At 55.7% G+C, this 18929-nt stretch overlaps 1 protein-coding gene across 1 annotated transcript in view; it reads right to left on the bottom strand.

Annotated features, from left to right (window-relative positions):
* LOC140427374 (ran-binding protein 17-like) overlaps positions 1 to 18929 on the bottom strand; it is a 1937807-nt gene that overhangs the window by 350958 nt on the left and 1567920 nt on the right. The gene's annotated exons all lie outside the window — the stretch shown is intronic.

The following is an 18929-nucleotide window of genomic DNA, read 5'->3' as shown; positions in this document are numbered from 1 at the left end:
CTCTCCCTGTCACCCCAGTGTTCTCACTCTCTCACCCCAGTGTTCCTCATTCTCTCACCCCAGTGTTCCTCACTCTCTCAGCCCAGTGTTCCTCACTCTCTCACCCCAGTGTTTCTCTCCCTCTTACACCAGTGTTCCTCACTCTCTCACCCCAGTGTTTCTCTCCCTCTCACCCCAGTGTTCCTCACTCTCTCAACCCAGTATTCCTTACTCTCTCACCCCAGTGTTCCTCACTCTCTCTCCCCAGTGTTCCTCACACTCTCACCCCAGTGTTCCTCTCCCTGTCACCCCAGTGTTCTCACTCTCTCACCCCAGTGTTCCTCATTCTCTCACCCCAGTGTTCCTCACTGTCTCACCCCAGTGTTCCTCACTCTCTCACCTCAGTGTTCCTCACTCTCTCACCCCAGTGTTCTCACTCTCTCACCCCAGTGTTCCTCATTCTCTCACCCCAGTGTTCCTCACTCTCTCACCCCAGTGTTCCTCTCCCTGTCACCCCAGTGTTCTCACTCTCTCCCCCAGTGTTCCTCATTCTCTCACCCCAGTGTTCCTCACTCTCTCACCCCAGTGTTCCTCACTCTCTCACCTCAGTGTTCCTCATTCTCTCACCCCAGTGTTCCTCACTCTCTCACCCCAGTTCTCCTCACTCTCTCACCCGTGTTCCTCACTCTCCCACCCCAGTGTTTCTCACCCTCTCACCTTAATGTTCCTCACTCTCTCACCCCACTGTTCCTCATTCTCTCACCCCAGTGTTCCTCACTCTCTCACCCCAGTTCTCCTCACTCTCTCACCCCAGTGTTCCTCACTCTCCCACCCCAATGTTTCTCACCCTCTCACCTTAATGTTCCTCACTCTCTCACCCCACTGTTCCTCATTCTCTCACCCCAGTGTTCCTCACTCTCTCACCCCAGTGTTCCCCACTCTCTCACCCGTGTTTCTCACCCTCTCACCTTAATGTTCCTCACTCTCTCACCCGTGTTCCTCACTCTCTCACCCCAGTGTTCCTCGCTCTCTCATCCCAGTGTTTCTCACCCTCTCTCCTTAATGTTCATCACTCTCTCAACCCAGTGTTCCTCACTCTCTAACCCCAGTGTTCCTCACTCTCTCACCCCAGTGTTCCTCACTCTCTCACCCCAGTGCTCTTCACTGTCTCACCCCAGTGTTCCTCACTCTCACCCCAGTGTTCCTCACTCTCTCACCCCAGTGCTCTTCACTCTCTCACCCCAGTGTTCCTCTCTCTCTCCCGTGTTCCTCCCTCTCTCACCCCAGTGTTCCTCCCTCTCTCACCCCAGTGTTCCTCACTCTCTCACCCCAGTGTTCCTCACTCTCTCACCACAGAGTTCCTCACTCTCTCACCCCAGTGCTCCACTCTCTCACCCCAGTGTTCCTCTCTCTCTCACCCCAGTGTTCCTCACTCTCTCACCCGTGTTCCTCACTCTCTCACCCCAGTGTTCCTCACTCTCTCACCCCAGTGTTCCTCACTCTCTCACCCCAGTGTTCCTCACTCTCTCAACCCAGTGTTCCTCACTCTCACACCCCAGTGTTCCTCTCCCTGTCACCCCAGTGTTCCTCATTCTCTCTCCCCAGTGTTCCTCACACTCTCACCCCAGTGTTCCTCTCCCTGTCACCCCAGTGTTCTCACTCTCTCACCCCAGTGTTCTTCTCCCTCTCACCCCAGTGTTCCTCACTCTCTCACCCAAGTGTTCCTCACTCTCTCACGCCAGAGTTCCTCACTCTCTCACCCGTGTTTCTCTCCCTCTCACCCCAGTGTTCCTCACTCTCTCACCAGTGTTTCTCACTCTCTCACCCCAGTGTTCCTCACTCTCTCACCCCAGTGTTCCTCACTCTCCCACCCCAGTGTTTCTCACCCTCTCACCTTAATGTTCCTCACTCTCTCACCCCACTATTCCTCATTCTCTCACCCCAGTGTTCCTCACTCTCTCACCCCAGTGTTCCTCACTCTCTCACCTCAGTGTTCCTCACTCTCTCACCCCAGTGTTCCTCACTCTCCCACCCAAGTGTTTCTCACTCTCTCGCCCCAGTGTTCCTCATTCTCTCACCCCACTGTTCCTCTCCCTCTCGCCCCAGTTTTCCTCACTCTCTCACCCCAGTGTTCCTCTCCCTCTCACCCCAGTGTTCCTCACTCTCTCACCCCAGTGCTCCTCACTCTCTCGCCCCAGTGTTCCTCACTCTCTCACCCCAGTGTTCCTCACTCTCTCGCCCCAGTGTTCCTCACTCTCCCACTCCAGTGCTCCTCACTCTCTCGCCCCAGTGTTCCTCTCTCTCACTCCAGTGTTCCTCATTCTCTCACCCCAGTGTTCCTCTCCCTCTCGCCCCAGTTTTCCTCACTCTCTCACCCCAGTGTTCCTCTCCCTCTCACCCCAGTGTTCCTCACTCTCTCACCCCAGTGTTCCTCACAGTCTCACCCCAGTGTTCCTCACTGTATCACCCCAGTGTTCCTCACTCTCTCACCCCAGTGTTCCTCACTCTCTCACCCCAGTGTTCCTCGCCCTCTCACCCGTGTTCCTCACTCTCTCACCCCAGTGTTCCTCCCTCTCTCACCCGTGTTCCTCACTCTCACCCGTGTTCCTCACTCTCTCACCCCAGTGTTCCTCCCTCTCTCACACCAGTGTTCCTCACTCTCTCACCCGTGTTCCTCACTCTCTCACCCCAGTGTTTCTCTCCCTCTCAACTTAATGTTCCTCACTCTCTCTCCAAAGTGTTCCTCACTCTCTCACCTTAATGTTCCTCACTCTCTCACCCAAGTGTTCCTCACTCTCACCCCAGTGTTCCTCTCCCTCTCACCCCAGTATTCCTCACTCTCTCACCCCAGTGTTCCTCACTCTCTCACCCGTGTTCCTCACCCTCTCACCCCAATGTTCCTCACTCTCTCATGACAGTGTTTCTCTCCCTCTCATCCCAGTGTTCCTCACTCTCTCACCAGTGTTTCTCTCCCTCTCACCCCAGTGTTCCTCACTCACTCACCCCAGTGTTCCTCACTCTCTCGCCCCAGTGTTCCTCATTCTCTCACCCCAGTGTTCCTCTCCCTCTCGCCCCAGTTTTCCTCACTCTCTCACCCCAGTGTTCCTCTCCCTCTCACCCCAGTGTTCCTCACTCTCTCACCCCAGTGTTCCTCACTCTCTCACCCCAGTGTTCCTCGCCCTCTCAGCCGTGTTCCTCACTCTCTCACCCCAGTGTTCCTCCCTCTCTCACCCGTGTTCCTCACTCTCACCCGTGTTCCTCACTCTCTCACCCCAGTGTTCCTCCCTCTCTCACACCAGTGTTCCTCACTCTCTCACCCCAGTGTTTCTCTCCCTCTCAACTTAATGTTCCTCACTCTCTCTCCAAAGTGTTCCTCACTCTCTCACCTTAATGTTCCTCACTCTCTCACCCAAGTGTTCCTCACTCTCACCCCAGTGTTCCTCTCTCTCTCACCCCAGTATTCCTCACTCTCTCACCCCAGTGTTCCTCACTCTCTCACCCCAGTGTTCCTCACTCTCGCACCCCAGTGTTCCTCACTCTCTCAGCCCAGTGTTCCTCACTCTCTCAGCCCAGTGTTCCTCACTCTCTCATCCCAGTGCTCCTCTCTCTCTCACCCCAGTTTTCCTCACTCTCTCACCCCAGTGTTCCTCACTCTCTCACCACAGTGTTCCTCACTCTCTCACCCTGAGTTCCTCACTCGCTCACCCCAGTGCTCCTCACTCTCTCACCCCAGTGTTCCTCTCTCTCACCCCAGTGTTCCACACTCTCTCACCCCAGTGTTCCTCACTCTCTCACCACAGTGTTCCTCACTCTCTCACCCTGAGTTCCTCACTCGCTCACCCCAGTGCTCCTCACTCTCTCACCCCAGTGTTCCTCTCTCTCACCCGTGTTCCTCACCCTCTCACCCCAGTGTTCCTCACTCTCTCATGACAGTGTTTCTCTCCCTCTCATCCCAGTGTTCCTCACTCTCTCACCAGTGTTTCTCTCCCTCTCACCCCAGTGTTCCTCACTCACTCACCCCAGTGTTCCTCACTCTCTCACCCTAGTATTCCTCTCTTTCACCCGTGTTCCTCACTCTCTCTCCCGTGTTCCTCACTCTCGCACCCCAGTGTTCCTCACACTCTCACCCCAGTGTTCCTCTCCCTGTCACCCCAGTGTTCTCACTCTCTCACCCCAGTGTTCTTCTCCCTCTCACCCCAGTGTTCCTCACTCTCTCACCCCAGTGTTCCTCACTCTCTCACGCCAGAGTTCCTCACTCTCTCACCCGTGTTTCTCTCCCTCTCACCCCAGTGTTCCTCACTCTCTCACCAGTGTTTCTCACTCTCTCACCCCAGTGTTCCTCACTCTCTCACCCCAGTGTTCCTCACTCTCCCACCCCAGTGTTTCTCACCCTCTCACCTTAATGTTCCTCACTCTCTCACCCCACTGTTCCTCATTCTCTCACCCCAGTGTTCCTCACTCTCTCACCCCAGTGTTCCTCACTCTCTCACCTCAGTGTTCCTCACTCTCTCACCCCAGTGTTCCTCACTCTCCCACCCAAGTGTTTCTCACTCTCTCGCCCCAGTGTTCCTCACTCTCTCACCCCAGTGTTCCTCACTCTCTCACCCCAGTGCTCCTCACTCTCTCGCCCCAGTGTTCCTCACTCTCTCACCCCAGTGTTCCTCACTCTCTCGCCCCAGTGTTCCTCACTCTCCCACTCCAGTGCTCCTCACTCTCTCGCCCCAGTGTTCCTCTCTCTCACTCCAGTGTTCCTCATTCTCTCACCCCAGTGTTCCTCTCCCTCTCGCCCCAGTTTTCCTCACTCTCTCACCCCAGTGTTCCTCTCCCTCTCACCCCAGTGTTCCTCACTCTCTCACCCCAGTGTTCCTCACAGTCTCACCCCAGTGTTCCTCACTGTATCACCCTAGTGTTCCTCACTCTCTCACCCCAGTGTTCCTCACTCTCTCACCCCAGTGTTCCTCGCCCTCTCACCCGTGTTCCTCACTCTCTCACCCGTGTTCCTCACCCTCTCACCCCAATGTTCCTCACTCTCTCATGACAGTGTTTCTCTCCCTCTCATCCCAGTGTTCCTCACTCTCTCACCAGTGTTTCTCTCCCTCTCACCCCAGTGTTCCTCACTCACTCACCCCAGTGTTCCTCACTCTCTCGCCCCAGTGTTCCTCATTCTCTCACCCCAGTGTTCCTCTCCCTCTCGCCCCAGTTTTCCTCACTCTCTCACCCCAGTGTTCCTCTCCCTCTCACCCCAGTGTTCCTCACTCTCTCACCCCAGTGTTCCTCACTCTCTCACCCCAGTGTTCCTCGCCCTCTCAGCCGTGTTCCTCACTCTCTCACCCCAGTGTTCCTCCCTCTCTCACCCGTGTTCCTCACTCTCACCCGTGTTCCTCACTCTCTCACCCCAGTGTTCCTCCCTCTCTCACACCAGTGTTCCTCACTCTCTCACCCGTGTTCCTCACCCTCTCACCCCAGTGTTCCTCACTCTCTCATGACAGTGTTTCTCTCCCTCTCATCCCAGTGTTCCTCACTCTCTCACCAGTGTTTCTCTCCCTCTCACCCCAGTGTTCCTCACTCAATCACCCCAGTGTTCCTCACTCTCTCACCCTAGTATTCCTCTCTTTCACCCGTGTTCCTCACTCTCTCTCCCGTGTTCCTCACTCTCGCACCCCAGTGTTCCTCGCTCTCTCACCCCAGTGTTCCTCACTCTCTCACCCCAGTGTTCCTCACTCTCTCACCCCAGAGTTCCTCACTCTCTCACCCCAGTGTTCCTCTCTCTCACCCCAGTGTTCCTCTCTCTCTCACCCCAGTGTTCCTCACTCTCTCACCCGTGTTCCTCACTCTCTCACCCCAGTGTTCCTCACTCTCTCAGCCCAGTGTTCCTCACTCTCTCCCCCCAGTGTTCCTCACTCTCTCATCCCAGTGCTCCTCTCTCTCTCACCCAGTGTTCCTCACTCTCTCACCCCAGTGTTCCTCACTCTCTCGCCACAGTGTTCCTCACTCTCTCACCCAGAGTTCCTCACTCGCTCACCCCAGTGCCCCTCACTCTCTCACCCCAGTGTTCCTCGCTCACCCCAGTGTTCCTCACTCTCTCACCCCAGTGTTCCTCAATCTCTCACCCGTATACCTCCCTCTCTCACCCCAGTGTTTCTCTCCCTCTCACCCCAGTGTTCCTCCCTCTCACCCCAGTGTTCCTCCCTCTCGCCCCAGTGTCCTCACTCTCTCACCCGTGTTCCTCCCTCTCTCACCCCAGTGTTCCTCACTCTCTCACCACAGTGTTTCTCTCCCTCTCATCCCAGTGTTCCTCACTCTCTCACCAGTGTTTCTCTCCCTCTCACCCCAGTGTTCCTCACTCACTCACCACAGTGTTCCTCACTCCCTCACCCTAGTATTCCTCTCTTTCACCCGTGTTCCTCACTCTCTCTCCCGTGTTCCTCACTCTCTCTCCCGTGTTCCTCACTCTCTCACCCCAGTGTTCCTCCCTCTCTCACCCCAGTGTTCCTCACGCTCTCACCCCTGTGTTCCTCACTCTCTCACCCCGAGTTCCTCACTCTCTCACCCCAGTGTTCCTCACTCTCTCACCCCAGTGTTCCTCTCTCTCTCACCCCAGTTTTCCTCTCTCTCTCGCCCCAGTGTTCCTCACTCTCTCACACCAGTGTTCCTCACTCTCTCAGCCCAGTGTTCCTCACTCTCTCACCCCAGTGTTTCTCTCCCTCTTACACCAGTGTTCCTCACTCTCTCACCCCAGTGTTTCTCTCCCTCTCACCCCAGTGTTCCTCACTCTCTCACCCAGTATTCCTTACTCTCTCACCCCAGTGTTCCTCACTCTCTCTCCCCAGTGTTCCTCACACTCTCACCCCAGTGTTCCTCTCCCTGTCACCCCAGTGTTCTCACTCTCTCACCCCAGTGTTCCTCATTCTCTCACCCCAGTGTTCCTCACTCTCTCACCCCAGTGTTCCTCACTCTCTCACCTCAGTGTTCCTCACTCTCTCACCCCAGTGTTCCTCACTCTCCCACCCCAGTGTTTCTCAGCCTCTCACCTTAATGTTCCTCTCTCTCACCCCAGTGTTCCTCTCCCTGTCACCACAGTGTTCTCACTCTCTCACCCCAGTGTTCCTCATTCTCTCACCCCAGTGTTCCTCACTCTCTCAGCCCAGTGTTCCTCACTCTCTCACCCCAGTGTTTCTCTCCCTCTTACACCAGTGTTCCTCACTCTCTCACCCCAGTGTTTCTCTCCCTCTCACCCCAGTGTTCCTCACTCTCTCAACCCAGTATTCCTTACTCTCTCACCCCAGTGTTCCTCACTCTCTCTCCCCAGTGTTCTTCACACTCTCACCCCAGTGTTCCTCTCCCTGTCACCCCAGTGTTCTCACTCTCTCACCCCAGTGTTCCTCATTCTCTCACCCCAGTGTTCCTCACTCTCTCACCCCAGTGTTCCTCACTCTCTCACCTCAGTGTTCCTCACTCTCTCACCCCAGTGTTCTCACTCTCTCACCCCAGTGTTCCTCATTCTCTCACCCCAGTGTTCCTCACTCTCTCACCCCAGTGTTCCTCTCCCTGTCACCCCAGTGTTCTCACTCTCTCCCCCAGTGTTCCTCATTCTCTCACCCCAGTGTTCCTCACTCTCTCACCCCAGTGTTCCTCACTCTCTCACCTCAGTGTTCCTCATTCTCTCACCCCAGTGTTCCTCACTCTCTCACCCCAGTTCTCCTCACTCTCTCACCCGTGTTCCTCACTCTCCCACCCCAGTGTTTCTCACCCTCTCACCTTAATGTTCCTCACTCTCTCACCCCAGTTCTCCTCACTCTCTCACCCCAGTGTTCCTCACTCTCCCACCCCAATGTTTCTCACCCTCTCACCTTAATGTTCCTCACTCTCTCACCCCACTGTTCCTCATTCTCTCACCCCAGTGTTCCTCTCCCTGTCACCCCAGTGTTCTCACTCTCTCCCCCAGTGTTCCTCATTCTCTCACCCCAGTGTTCCTCACTCTCTCACCCCAGTGTTCCTCACTCTCTCACCTCAGTGTTCCTCATTCTCTCACCCCAGTGTTCCTCACTCTCTCACCCCAGTTCTCCTCACTCTCTCACCCGTGTTCCTCACTCTCCCACCCCAGTGTTTCTCACCCTCTCACCTTAATGTTCCTCACTCTCTCACCCCACTGTTCCTCATTCTCTCACCCCAGTGTTCCTCACTCTCTCACCCCAGTTCTCCTCACTCTCTCACCCCAGTGTTCCTCACTCTCCCACCCCAATGTTTCTCACCCTCTCACCTTAATGTTCCTCACTCTCTCACCCCACTGTTCCTCATTCTCTCACCCCAGTGTTCCTCACTCTCTCACCCCAGTGTTCCCCACTCTCTCACCCGTGTTTCTCACCCTCTCACCTTAATGTTCCTCACTCTCTCACCCGTGTTCCTCACTCTCTCACCCCAGTGTTCCTCGCTCTCTCATCCCAGTGTTTCTCACCCTCTCTCCTTAATGTTCATCACTCTCTCAACCCAGTGTTCCTCACTCTCTAACCCCAGTGTTCCTCACTCTCTCACCCCAGTGTTCCTCACTCTCTCACCCCAGTGCTCTTCACTGTCTCACCCCAGTGTTCCTCACTCTCACCCCAGTGTTCCTCACTCTCTCACCCCAGTGCTCTTCACTCTCTCACCCCAGTGTTCCTCTCTCTCTCCCGTGTTCCTCCCTCTCTCACCCCAGTGTTCCTCCCTCTCTCACCCCAGTGTTCCTCACTCTCTCACCCCAGTGTTCCTCACTCTCTCACCACAGAGTTCCTCACTCTCTCACCCCAGTGCTCCACTCTCTCACCCCAGTGTTCCTCTCTCTCTCACCCCAGTGTTCCTCACTCTCTCACCCGTGTTCCTCACTCTCTCACCCCAGTGTTCCTCACTCTCTCACCCCAGTGTTCCTCACTCTCTCACCCCAGTGTTCCTCACTCTCTCAACCCAGTGTTCCTCACTCTCACACCCCAGTGTTCCTCTCCCTGTCACCCCAGTGTTCCTCATTCTCTCTCCCCAGTGTTCCTCACACTCTCACCCCAGTGTTCCTCTCCCTGTCACCCCAGTGTTCTCACTCTCTCACCCCAGTGTTCTTCTCCCTCTCACCCCAGTGTTCCTCACTCTCTCACCCCAGTGTTCCTCACTCTCTCACGCCAGAGTTCCTCACTCTCTCACCCGTGTTTCTCTCCCTCTCACCCCAGTGTTCCTCACTCTCTCACCAGTGTTTCTCACTCTCTCACCCCAGTGTTCCTCACTCTCTCACCCCAGTGTTCCTCACTCTCCCACCCCAGTGTTTCTCACCCTCTCACCTTAATGTTCCTCACTCTCTCACCCCACTATTCCTCATTCTCTCACCCCAGTGTTCCTCACTCTCTCACCCCAGTGTTCCTCACTCTCTCACCTCAGTGTTCCTCACTCTCTCACCCCAGTGTTCCTCACTCTCCCACCCAAGTGTTTCTCACTCTCTCGCCCCAGTGTTCCTCATTCTCTCACCCCACTGTTCCTCTCCCTCTCGCCCCAGTTTTCCTCACTCTCTCACCCCAGTGTTCCTCTCCCTCTCACCCCAGTGTTCCTCACTCTCTCACCCCAGTGCTCCTCACTCTCTCGCCCCAGTGTTCCTCACTCTCTCACCCCAGTGTTCCTCACTCTCTCGCCCCAGTGTTCCTCACTCTCCCACTCCAGTGCTCCTCACTCTCTCGCCCCAGTGTTCCTCTCTCTCACTCCAGTGTTCCTCATTCTCTCACCCCAGTGTTCCTCTCCCTCTCGCCCCAGTTTTCCTCACTCTCTCACCCCAGTGTTCCTCTCCCTCTCACCCCAGTGTTCCTCACTCTCTCACCCCAGTGTTCCTCACAGTCTCACCCCAGTGTTCCTCACTGTATCACCCCAGTGTTCCTCACTCTCTCACCCCAGTGTTCCTCACTCTCTCACCCCAGTGTTCCTCGCCCTCTCACCCGTGTTCCTCACTCTCTCACCCCAGTGTTCCTCCCTCTCTCACCCGTGTTCCTCACTCTCACCCGTGTTCCTCACTCTCTCACCCCAGTGTTCCTCCCTCTCTCACACCAGTGTTCCTCACTCTCTCACCCGTGTTCCTCACTCTCTCACCCCAGTGTTTCTCTCCCTCTCAACTTAATGTTCCTCACTCTCTCTCCAAAGTGTTCCTCACTCTCTCACCTTAATGTTCCTCACTCTCTCACCCAAGTGTTCCTCACTCTCACCCCAGTGTTCCTCTCCCTCTCACCCCAGTATTCCTCACTCTCTCACCCCAGTGTTCCTCACTCTCTCACCCGTGTTCCTCACCCTCTCACCCCAATGTTCCTCACTCTCTCATGACAGTGTTTCTCTCCCTCTCATCCCAGTGTTCCTCACTCTCTCACCAGTGTTTCTCTCCCTCTCACCCCAGTGTTCCTCACTCACTCACCCCAGTGTTCCTCACTCTCTCGCCCCAGTGTTCCTCATTCTCTCACCCCAGTGTTCCTCTCCCTCTCGCCCCAGTTTTCCTCACTCTCTCACCCCAGTGTTCCTCTCCCTCTCACCCCAGTGTTCCTCACTCTCTCACCCCAGTGTTCCTCACTCTCTCACCCCAGTGTTCCTCGCCCTCTCAGCCGTGTTCCTCACTCTCTCACCCCAGTGTTCCTCCCTCTCTCACCCGTGTTCCTCACTCTCACCCGTGTTCCTCACTCTCTCACCCCAGTGTTCCTCCCTCTCTCACACCAGTGTTCCTCACTCTCTCACCCCAGTGTTTCTCTCCCTCTCAACTTAATGTTCCTCACTCTCTCTCCAAAGTGTTCCTCACTCTCTCACCTTAATGTTCCTCACTCTCTCACCCAAGTGTTCCTCACTCTCACCCCAGTGTTCCTCTCTCTCTCACCCCAGTATTCCTCACTCTCTCACCCCAGTGTTCCTCACTCTCTCACCCCAGTGTTCCTCACTCTCGCACCCCAGTGTTCCTCACTCTCTCAGCCCAGTGTTCCTCACTCTCTCAGCCCAGTGTTCCTCACTCTCTCATCCCAGTGCTCCTCTCTCTCTCACCCCAGTTTTCCTCACTCTCTCACCCCAGTGTTCCTCACTCTCTCACCACAGTGTTCCTCACTCTCTCACCCTGAGTTCCTCACTCGCTCACCCCAGTGCTCCTCACTCTCTCACCCCAGTGTTCCTCTCTCTCACCCCAGTGTTCCACACTCTCTCACCCCAGTGTTCCTCACTCTCTCACCACAGTGTTCCTCACTCTCTCACCCTGAGTTCCTCACTCGCTCACCCCAGTGCTCCTCACTCTCTCACCCCAGTGTTCCTCTCTCTCACCCGTGTTCCTCACCCTCTCACCCCAGTGTTCCTCACTCTCTCATGACAGTGTTTCTCTCCCTCTCATCCCAGTGTTCCTCACTCTCTCACCAGTGTTTCTCTCCCTCTCACCCCAGTGTTCCTCACTCACTCACCCCAGTGTTCCTCACTCTCTCACCCTAGTATTCCTCTCTTTCACCCGTGTTCCTCACTCTCTCTCCCGTGTTCCTCACTCTCGCACCCCAGTGTTCCTCACACTCTCACCCCAGTGTTCCTCTCCCTGTCACCCCAGTGTTCTCACTCTCTCACCCCAGTGTTCTTCTCCCTCTCACCCCAGTGTTCCTCACTCTCTCACCCCAGTGTTCCTCACTCTCTCACGCCAGAGTTCCTCACTCTCTCACCCGTGTTTCTCTCCCTCTCACCCCAGTGTTCCTCACTCTCTCACCAGTGTTTCTCACTCTCTCACCCCAGTGTTCCTCACTCTCTCACCCCAGTGTTCCTCACTCTCCCACCCCAGTGTTTCTCACCCTCTCACCTTAATGTTCCTCACTCTCTCACCCCACTGTTCCTCATTCTCTCACCCCAGTGTTCCTCACTCTCTCACCCCAGTGTTCCTCACTCTCTCACCTCAGTGTTCCTCACTCTCTCACCCCAGTGTTCCTCACTCTCCCACCCAAGTGTTTCTCACTCTCTCGCCCCAGTGTTCCTCACTCTCTCACCCCAGTGTTCCTCACTCTCTCACCCCAGTGCTCCTCACTCTCTCGCCCCAGTGTTCCTCACTCTCTCACCCCAGTGTTCCTCACTCTCTCGCCCCAGTGTTCCTCACTCTCCCACTCCAGTGCTCCTCACTCTCTCGCCCCAGTGTTCCTCTCTCTCACTCCAGTGTTCCTCATTCTCTCACCCCAGTGTTCCTCTCCCTCTCGCCCCAGTTTTCCTCACTCTCTCACCCCAGTGTTCCTCTCCCTCTCACCCCAGTGTTCCTCACTCTCTCACCCCAGTGTTCCTCACAGTCTCACCCCAGTGTTCCTCACTGTATCACCCCAGTGTTCCTCACTCTCTCACCCCAGTGTTCCTCACTCTCTCACCCCAGTGTTCCTCGCCCTCTCACCCGTGTTCCTCACTCTCTCACCCGTGTTCCTCACCCTCTCACCCCAATGTTCCTCACTCTCTCATGACAGTGTTTCTCTCCCTCTCATCCCAGTGTTCCTCACTCTCTCACCAGTGTTTCTCTCCCTCTCACCCCAGTGTTCCTCACTCACTCACCCCAGTGTTCCTCACTCTCTCGCCCCAGTGTTCCTCATTCTCTCACCCCAGTGTTCCTCTCCCTCTCGCCCCAGTTTTCCTCACTCTCTCACCCCAGTGTTCCTCTCCCTCTCACCCCAGTGTTCCTCACTCTCTCACCCCAGTGTTCCTCACTCTCTCACCCCAGTGTTCCTCCCTCTCTCACCCGTGTTCCTCACTCTCACCCGTGTTCCTCACTCTCTCACCCCAGTGTTCCTCCCTCTCTCACACCAGTGTTCCTCACTCTCTCACCCGTGTTCCTCACCCTCTCACCCCAGTGTTCCTCACTCTCTCATGACAGTGTTTCTCTCCCTCTCATCCCAGTGTTCCTCACTCTCTCACCAGTGTTTCTCTCCCTCTCACCCCAGTGTTCCTCACTCACTCACCCCAGTGTTCCTCACTCTCTCACCCTAGTATTCCTCTCTTTCACCCGTGTTCCTCACTCTCTCTCCCGTGTTCCTCACTCTCGCACCCCAGTGTTCCTCGCTCTCTCACCCCAGTGTTCCTCACTCTCTCACCCCAGTGTTCCTCACTCTCTCACCCCAGAGTTCCTCACTCTCTCACCCCAGTGTTCCTCTCTCTCACCCCAGTGTTCCTCTCTCTCTCACCCCAGTGTTCCTCACTCTCTCACCCGTGTTCCTCACTCTCTCACCCCAGTGTTCCTCACTCTCTCAGCCCAGTGTTCCTCACTCTCTCCCCCCAGTGTTCCTCACTCTCTCATCCCAGTGCTCCTCTCTCTCTCACCCAGTGTTCCTCACTCTCTCACCCCAGTGTTCCTCACTCTCTCGCCACAGTGTTCCTCACTCTCTCACCCAGAGTTCCTCACTCGCTCACCCCAGTGCCCCTCACTCTCTCACCCCAGTGTTCCTCGCTCACCCCAGTGTTCCTCACTCTCTCACCCCAGTGTTCCTCAATCTCTCACCCGTATACCTCCCTCTCTCACCCCAGTGTTTCTCTCCCTCTCACCCCAGTGTTCCTCCCTCTCACCCCAGTGTTCCTCCCTCTCGCCCCAGTGTCCTCACTCTCTCACCCGTGTTCCTCCCTCTCTCACCCCAGTGTTCCTCACTCTCTCACCACAGTGTTTCTCTCCCTCTCATCCCAGTGTTCCTCACTCTCTCACCAGTGTTTCTCTCCCTCTCACCCCAGTGTTCCTCACTCACTCACCACAGTGTTCCTCACTCCCTCACCCTAGTATTCCTCTCTTTCACCCGTGTTCCTCACTCTCTCTCCCGTGTTCCTCACTCTCTCTCCCGTGTTCCTCACTCTCTCACCCCAGTGTTCCTCCCTCTCTCACCCCAGTGTTCCTCACGCTCTCACCCCTGTGTTCCTCACTCTCTCACCCCGAGTTCCTCACTCTCTCACCCCAGTGTTCCTCACTCTCTCACCCCAGTGTTCCTCTCTCTCTCACCCCAGTTTTCCTCTCTCTCTCGCCCCAGTGTTCCTCACTCTCTCACACCAGTGTTCCTCACTCTCTCAGCCCAGTGTTCCTCACTCTCTCACCCCAGTGTTTCTCTCCCTCTTACACCAGTGTTCCTCACTCTCTCACCCCAGTGTTTCTCTCCCTCTCACCCCAGTGTTCCTCACTCTCTCACCCAGTATTCCTTACTCTCTCACCCCAGTGTTCCTCACTCTCTCTCCCCAGTGTTCCTCTCCCTGTCACCCCAGTGTTCTCACTCTCTCACCCCAGTGTTCCTCATTCTCTCACCCCAGTGTTCCTCACTCTCTCACCCCAGTGTTCCTCACTCTCTCACCTCAGTGTTCCTCACTCTCTCACCCCAGTGTTCCTCACTCTCCCACCCCAGTGTTTCTCAGCCTCTCACCTTAATGTTCCTCTCTCTCACCCCAGTGTTCCTCTCCCTGTCACCCCAGTGTTCTCACTCTCTCACCCCAGTGTTCCTCATTCTCTCACCCCAGTGTTCCTCACTCTCTCAGCCCAGTGTTCCTCACTCTCTCACCCCAGTGTTTCTCTCCCTCTTACACCAGTGTTCCTCACTCTCTCACCCCAGTGTTTCTCTCCCTCTCACCCCAGTGTTCCTCACTCTCTCAACCCAGTATTCCTTACTCTCTCACCCCAGTGTTCCTCACTCTCTCTCCCCAGTGTTCTTCACACTCTCACCCCAGTGTTCCTCTCCCTGTCACCCCAGTGTTCTCACTCTCTCACCCCAGTGTTCCTCATTCTCTCACCCCAGTGTTCCTCACTCTCTCACCCCAGTGTTCCTCACTCTCTCACCTCAGTGTTCCTCACTCTCTCACCCCAGTGTTCTCACTCTCTCACCCCAGTGTTCCTCATTCTCTCACCCCAGTGTTCCTCACTCTCTCACCCCAGTGTTCCTCTCCCTGTCACCCCAGTGTTCTCACTCTCTCCCCCAGTGTTCCTCATTCTCTCACCCCAGTGTTCCTCACTCTCTCACCCCAGTGTTCCTCACTCTCTCACCTCAGTGTTCCTCATTCTCTCACCCCAGTGTTCCTCACTCTCTCACCCCAGTTCTCCTCACTCTCTCACCCGTGTTCCTCACTCTCCCACCCCAGTGTTTCTCACCCTCTCACCTTAATGTTCCTCACTCTCTCACCCCAGTTCTCCTCACTCTCTCACCCCAGTGTTCCTCACTCTCCCACCCCAGTGTTTCTCACCCTCTCACCTTAATGTTCCTCACTCTCTCAACCCACTGTTCCTCATTCTCTCACCCCAGTGTTCCTCACTCTCTCACCCCAGTGTTCCCCACTCTCTCACCCGTGTTTCTCACCCTCTCACCTTAATGTTCCTCACTCTCTCACCCGTGTTCCTCACTCTCTCACCCCAGTGTTCCTCGCTCTCTCATCCCAGTGTTTCTCACCCTCTCTCCTTAATGTTCATCACTCTCTCAACCCAGTGTTCCTCACTCTCTAACCCCAGTGTTCCTCACTCTCTCACCCCAGTGTTCCTCACTCTCTCACCCCAGTGCTCTTCACTGTCTCACCCCAGTGTTACTCACTCTCACCCCAGTGTTCCTCACTCTCTCACCCCAGTGCTCTTCACTCTCTCACCCCAGTGTTCCTCTCTCTCTCCCGTGTTCCTCCCTCTCTCACCCCAGTGTTCCTCCCTCTCTCACCCCAGTGTTCCTCACTCTCTCACCCCAGTGTTCCTCACTCTCTCACCCCAGAGTTCCTCACTCTCTCACCCCAGTGCTCCTCTCTCTCACCCCAGTGTTCCTCTCTCTCTCACCCCAGTGTTCCTCACTCTCTCACCCGTGTTCCTCACTCTCTCACCCCAGTGTTCCTCACTCTCTCACCCCAGTGTTCCTCACTCTCTCACCCCAGTGTTCCTCACTCTCTCACCCCAGTGTTCCTCACTCTCTCAACCCAGTGTTCCTCACTCTCACACCCCAGTGTTCCTCTCCCTGTCACCCCAGTGTTCCTCATTCTCTCTCCCCAGTGTTCCTCACACTCTCACCCCAGTGTTCCTCTCCATGTCACCCCAGTGTTCTCACTCTCTCACCCCAGTGTTCTTCTCCCTCTCACCCCAGTGTTCCTCACTCTCTCACCCCAGTGTTCCTCACTCTCTCACGCCAGAGTTCCTCACTCTCTCACCCGTGTTTCTCTCCCTCTCACCCCAGTGTTCCTCACTCTCTCACCAGTGTTTCTCACTCTCTCACCCCAGTGTTCCTCACTCTCTCACCCCAGTGTTCCTCACTCTCTCACCCCAGTGTTCCTCACTCTCCCACCCCAGTGTTTCTCACCCTCTCACCTTAATGTTCCTCACTCTCTCACCCCACTGTTCCTCATTCTCTCACCCCAGTGTTCCTCACTCTCTCTTACCCCAGTGTTCCTCACTCTCTCACCTCAGTGTTCCTCACTCTCTCACCCCAGTGTTCCTCACTCTCCCACCCAATTGTTTCTCACTCTCTCGCCCCAGTGTTCCTCATTCTCTCACCCCACTGTTCCTCTCCCTCTCGCCCCAGTTTTCCTCACTCTCTCACCCCAGTGTTCCTCTCCCTCTCACCCCAGTGTTCCTCACTCTCTCACCCCAGTGCTCCTCACTCTCTCGCCCCAGTGTTCCTCACTCTCTCACCCCAGTGTTCCTCACTCTCTCGCCCCAGTGTTCCTCACTCTCCCACTCCAGTGCTCCTCACTCTCTCGCCCCAGTGTTCCTCTCTCTCACTCCAGTGTTCCTCATTCTCTCACCCCAGTGTTCCTCTCCCTCTCGCCCCAGTTTTCCTCACTCTCTCACCCCAGTGTTCCTCTCCCTCTCACCCCAGTGTTCCTCACTCTCTCACCCCAGTGTTCCTCACAGTCTCACCCCAGTGTTCCTCACTGTATCACCCCAGTGTTCCTCACTCTCTCACCCCAGTGTTCCTCACTCTCTCACCCCAGTGTTCCTCGCCCTCTCACCCGTGTTCCTCACTCTCTCACCCCAGTGTTCCTCCCTCTCTCACCCGTGTTCCTCACTCTCACCCGTGTTCCTCACTCTCACCCGTGTTCCTCACTCTCTCACCCCAGTGTTCCTCCCTCTGTCACACCAGTGTTCCTCACTCTCTCACCCGTGTTCCTCACTCTCTCACCCCAGTGTTTCTCTCCCTCTCAACTTAATGTTCCTCACTCTCTCTCCAAAGTGTTCCTCACTCTCTCACCTTAATGTTCCTCACTCTCTCACCCAAGTGTTCCTCACTCTCACCCCAGTGTTCCTCTCCCTCTCACCCCAGTATTCCTCACTCTCTCATGACAGTGTTTCTCTCCCTCTCATCCCCGTGTTCCTCACTCTCTCACCAGTGTTTCTCTCCCTCTCACCCCAGTGTTCCTCACTCACTCACCCCAGTGTTCCTCACTCTCTCACCCTAGTATTCCTCTCTTTCACCCGTGTTCCTCACTCTCTCTCCCGTGTTCCTCACTCTCTCACCCCAGTGTTCCTCCCTCTCTCACCCCAGTGTTCCTCACTCTCTCACCTCAGTGTTCCTCATTCTCACACCCCAGTGTTCCTCACTCTCTCACCCCAGTTCTCCTCACTCTCTCACCCGTGTTCCTCACTCTCCCACCCCAGTGTTTCTCACCCTCTCACCTTAATGTTCCTCACTCTCTCACCCCACTGTTCCTCATTATCTCACCCCAGTGTTCATCACTCTCTCACCCCAGTTCTCCTCACTCTCTCACCCCAGTGTTCCTCACTCTCCCACCCCAGTGTTTCTCACCCTCTCACCTTAATGTTCCTCACTCTCTCACCCCACTGTTCCTCATTCTCTCACCCCAGTGTTCCTCACTCTCTCACCCCAGTGTTCCCCACTCTCTCACCCGTGTTTCTCACCCTCTCACCTTAATGTTCCTCACTCTCTCACCCGTGTTCCTCACTCTCTCACCCCAGTGTTCCTCGCTCTCTCATCCCAGTGTTTCTCACCCTCTCTCCTTAATGTTCATCACTCCCTCAACCCAGTGTTCCTCACTCTCTAACCCCAGTGTTCCTCACTCTCTCACCCCAGTGTTCCTCACTCTCTCACCCCAGTGCTCTTCACTGTCTCACCCCAGTGTTCCTCACTCTCACCCCAGTGTTCCTCACTCTCTCACCCCAGTGTTCCTCCCTCTCTCACCCCAGTGTTCCTCCCTCTCTCACCAGTGTTTCTCTCCCTCTCACCCCAGTGTTCCTGACTCTCTCACCAGTGTTTCTCTCCCTCTCACCCCAGTGTTCCTCACTCACTCACCCCAGTGTTCCTCACTCTCTCACCTTAGTATTCCTCTCTTTCACCCGTGTTCCTCACTCTCTCTCCCGTGTTCCTCACTCTCTCACCCCAGTGTTCCTCCCTCTCTCACCCCAGTGTTCCTCCCTCTCTCACCCCAGTGTTCCTCACTCTCTCACCCCAGTGTTCCTCTCTCTCACCCCAGTGTTCCTCTCTCTCTCACCACAGTGTTCCTCACTCTCTCACCCGTGTTCCTCACTCTCTCACCCCAGTGTTCCTCACTCTCTCACCCAGAGTTCCTCACTCGCTCACCCCAGTGCCCCTCACTCTCTCACCCCAGTGTTCCTCGCTCACCCCAGTGTTCCTCACTCTCTCACCCCAGTGTTCCTCAATCTCTCACCCGTATACCTCCCTCTCTCACCCCAGTGTTTCTCTCCCTCTCACCCCAGTGTTCCTCCCTCTCACCCCAGTGTTCCTCCCTCTCGCCCCAGTGTCCTCACTCTCTCACCCGTGTTCCTCCCTCTCTCATCCCAGTGTTCCTCACTCTCTCACCAGTGTTTCTCTCCCTCTCACCCCAGTGTTCCTCACTCACTCACCACAGTGTTCCTCACTCCCTCACCCTAGTATTCCTCTCTTTCACCCGTGTTCCTCACTCTCTCTCCCGTGTTCCTCACTCTCTCACCCCAGTGTTCCTCCCTCTCTCACCCCAGTGTTCCTCACACTCTCACCCCTGTGTTCCTCACTCTCTCACCCCGAGTT

This window comes from Scyliorhinus torazame, chromosome 7, assembly GCF_047496885.1.
Source record: "Scyliorhinus torazame isolate Kashiwa2021f chromosome 7, sScyTor2.1, whole genome shotgun sequence".
Lineage (NCBI taxonomy): Eukaryota > Metazoa > Chordata > Chondrichthyes > Carcharhiniformes > Scyliorhinidae > Scyliorhinus > Scyliorhinus torazame.
The sequence above is the reverse complement of the archived record's forward strand: the minus strand, read 5'-3'. Positions and strand labels throughout refer to the sequence as shown.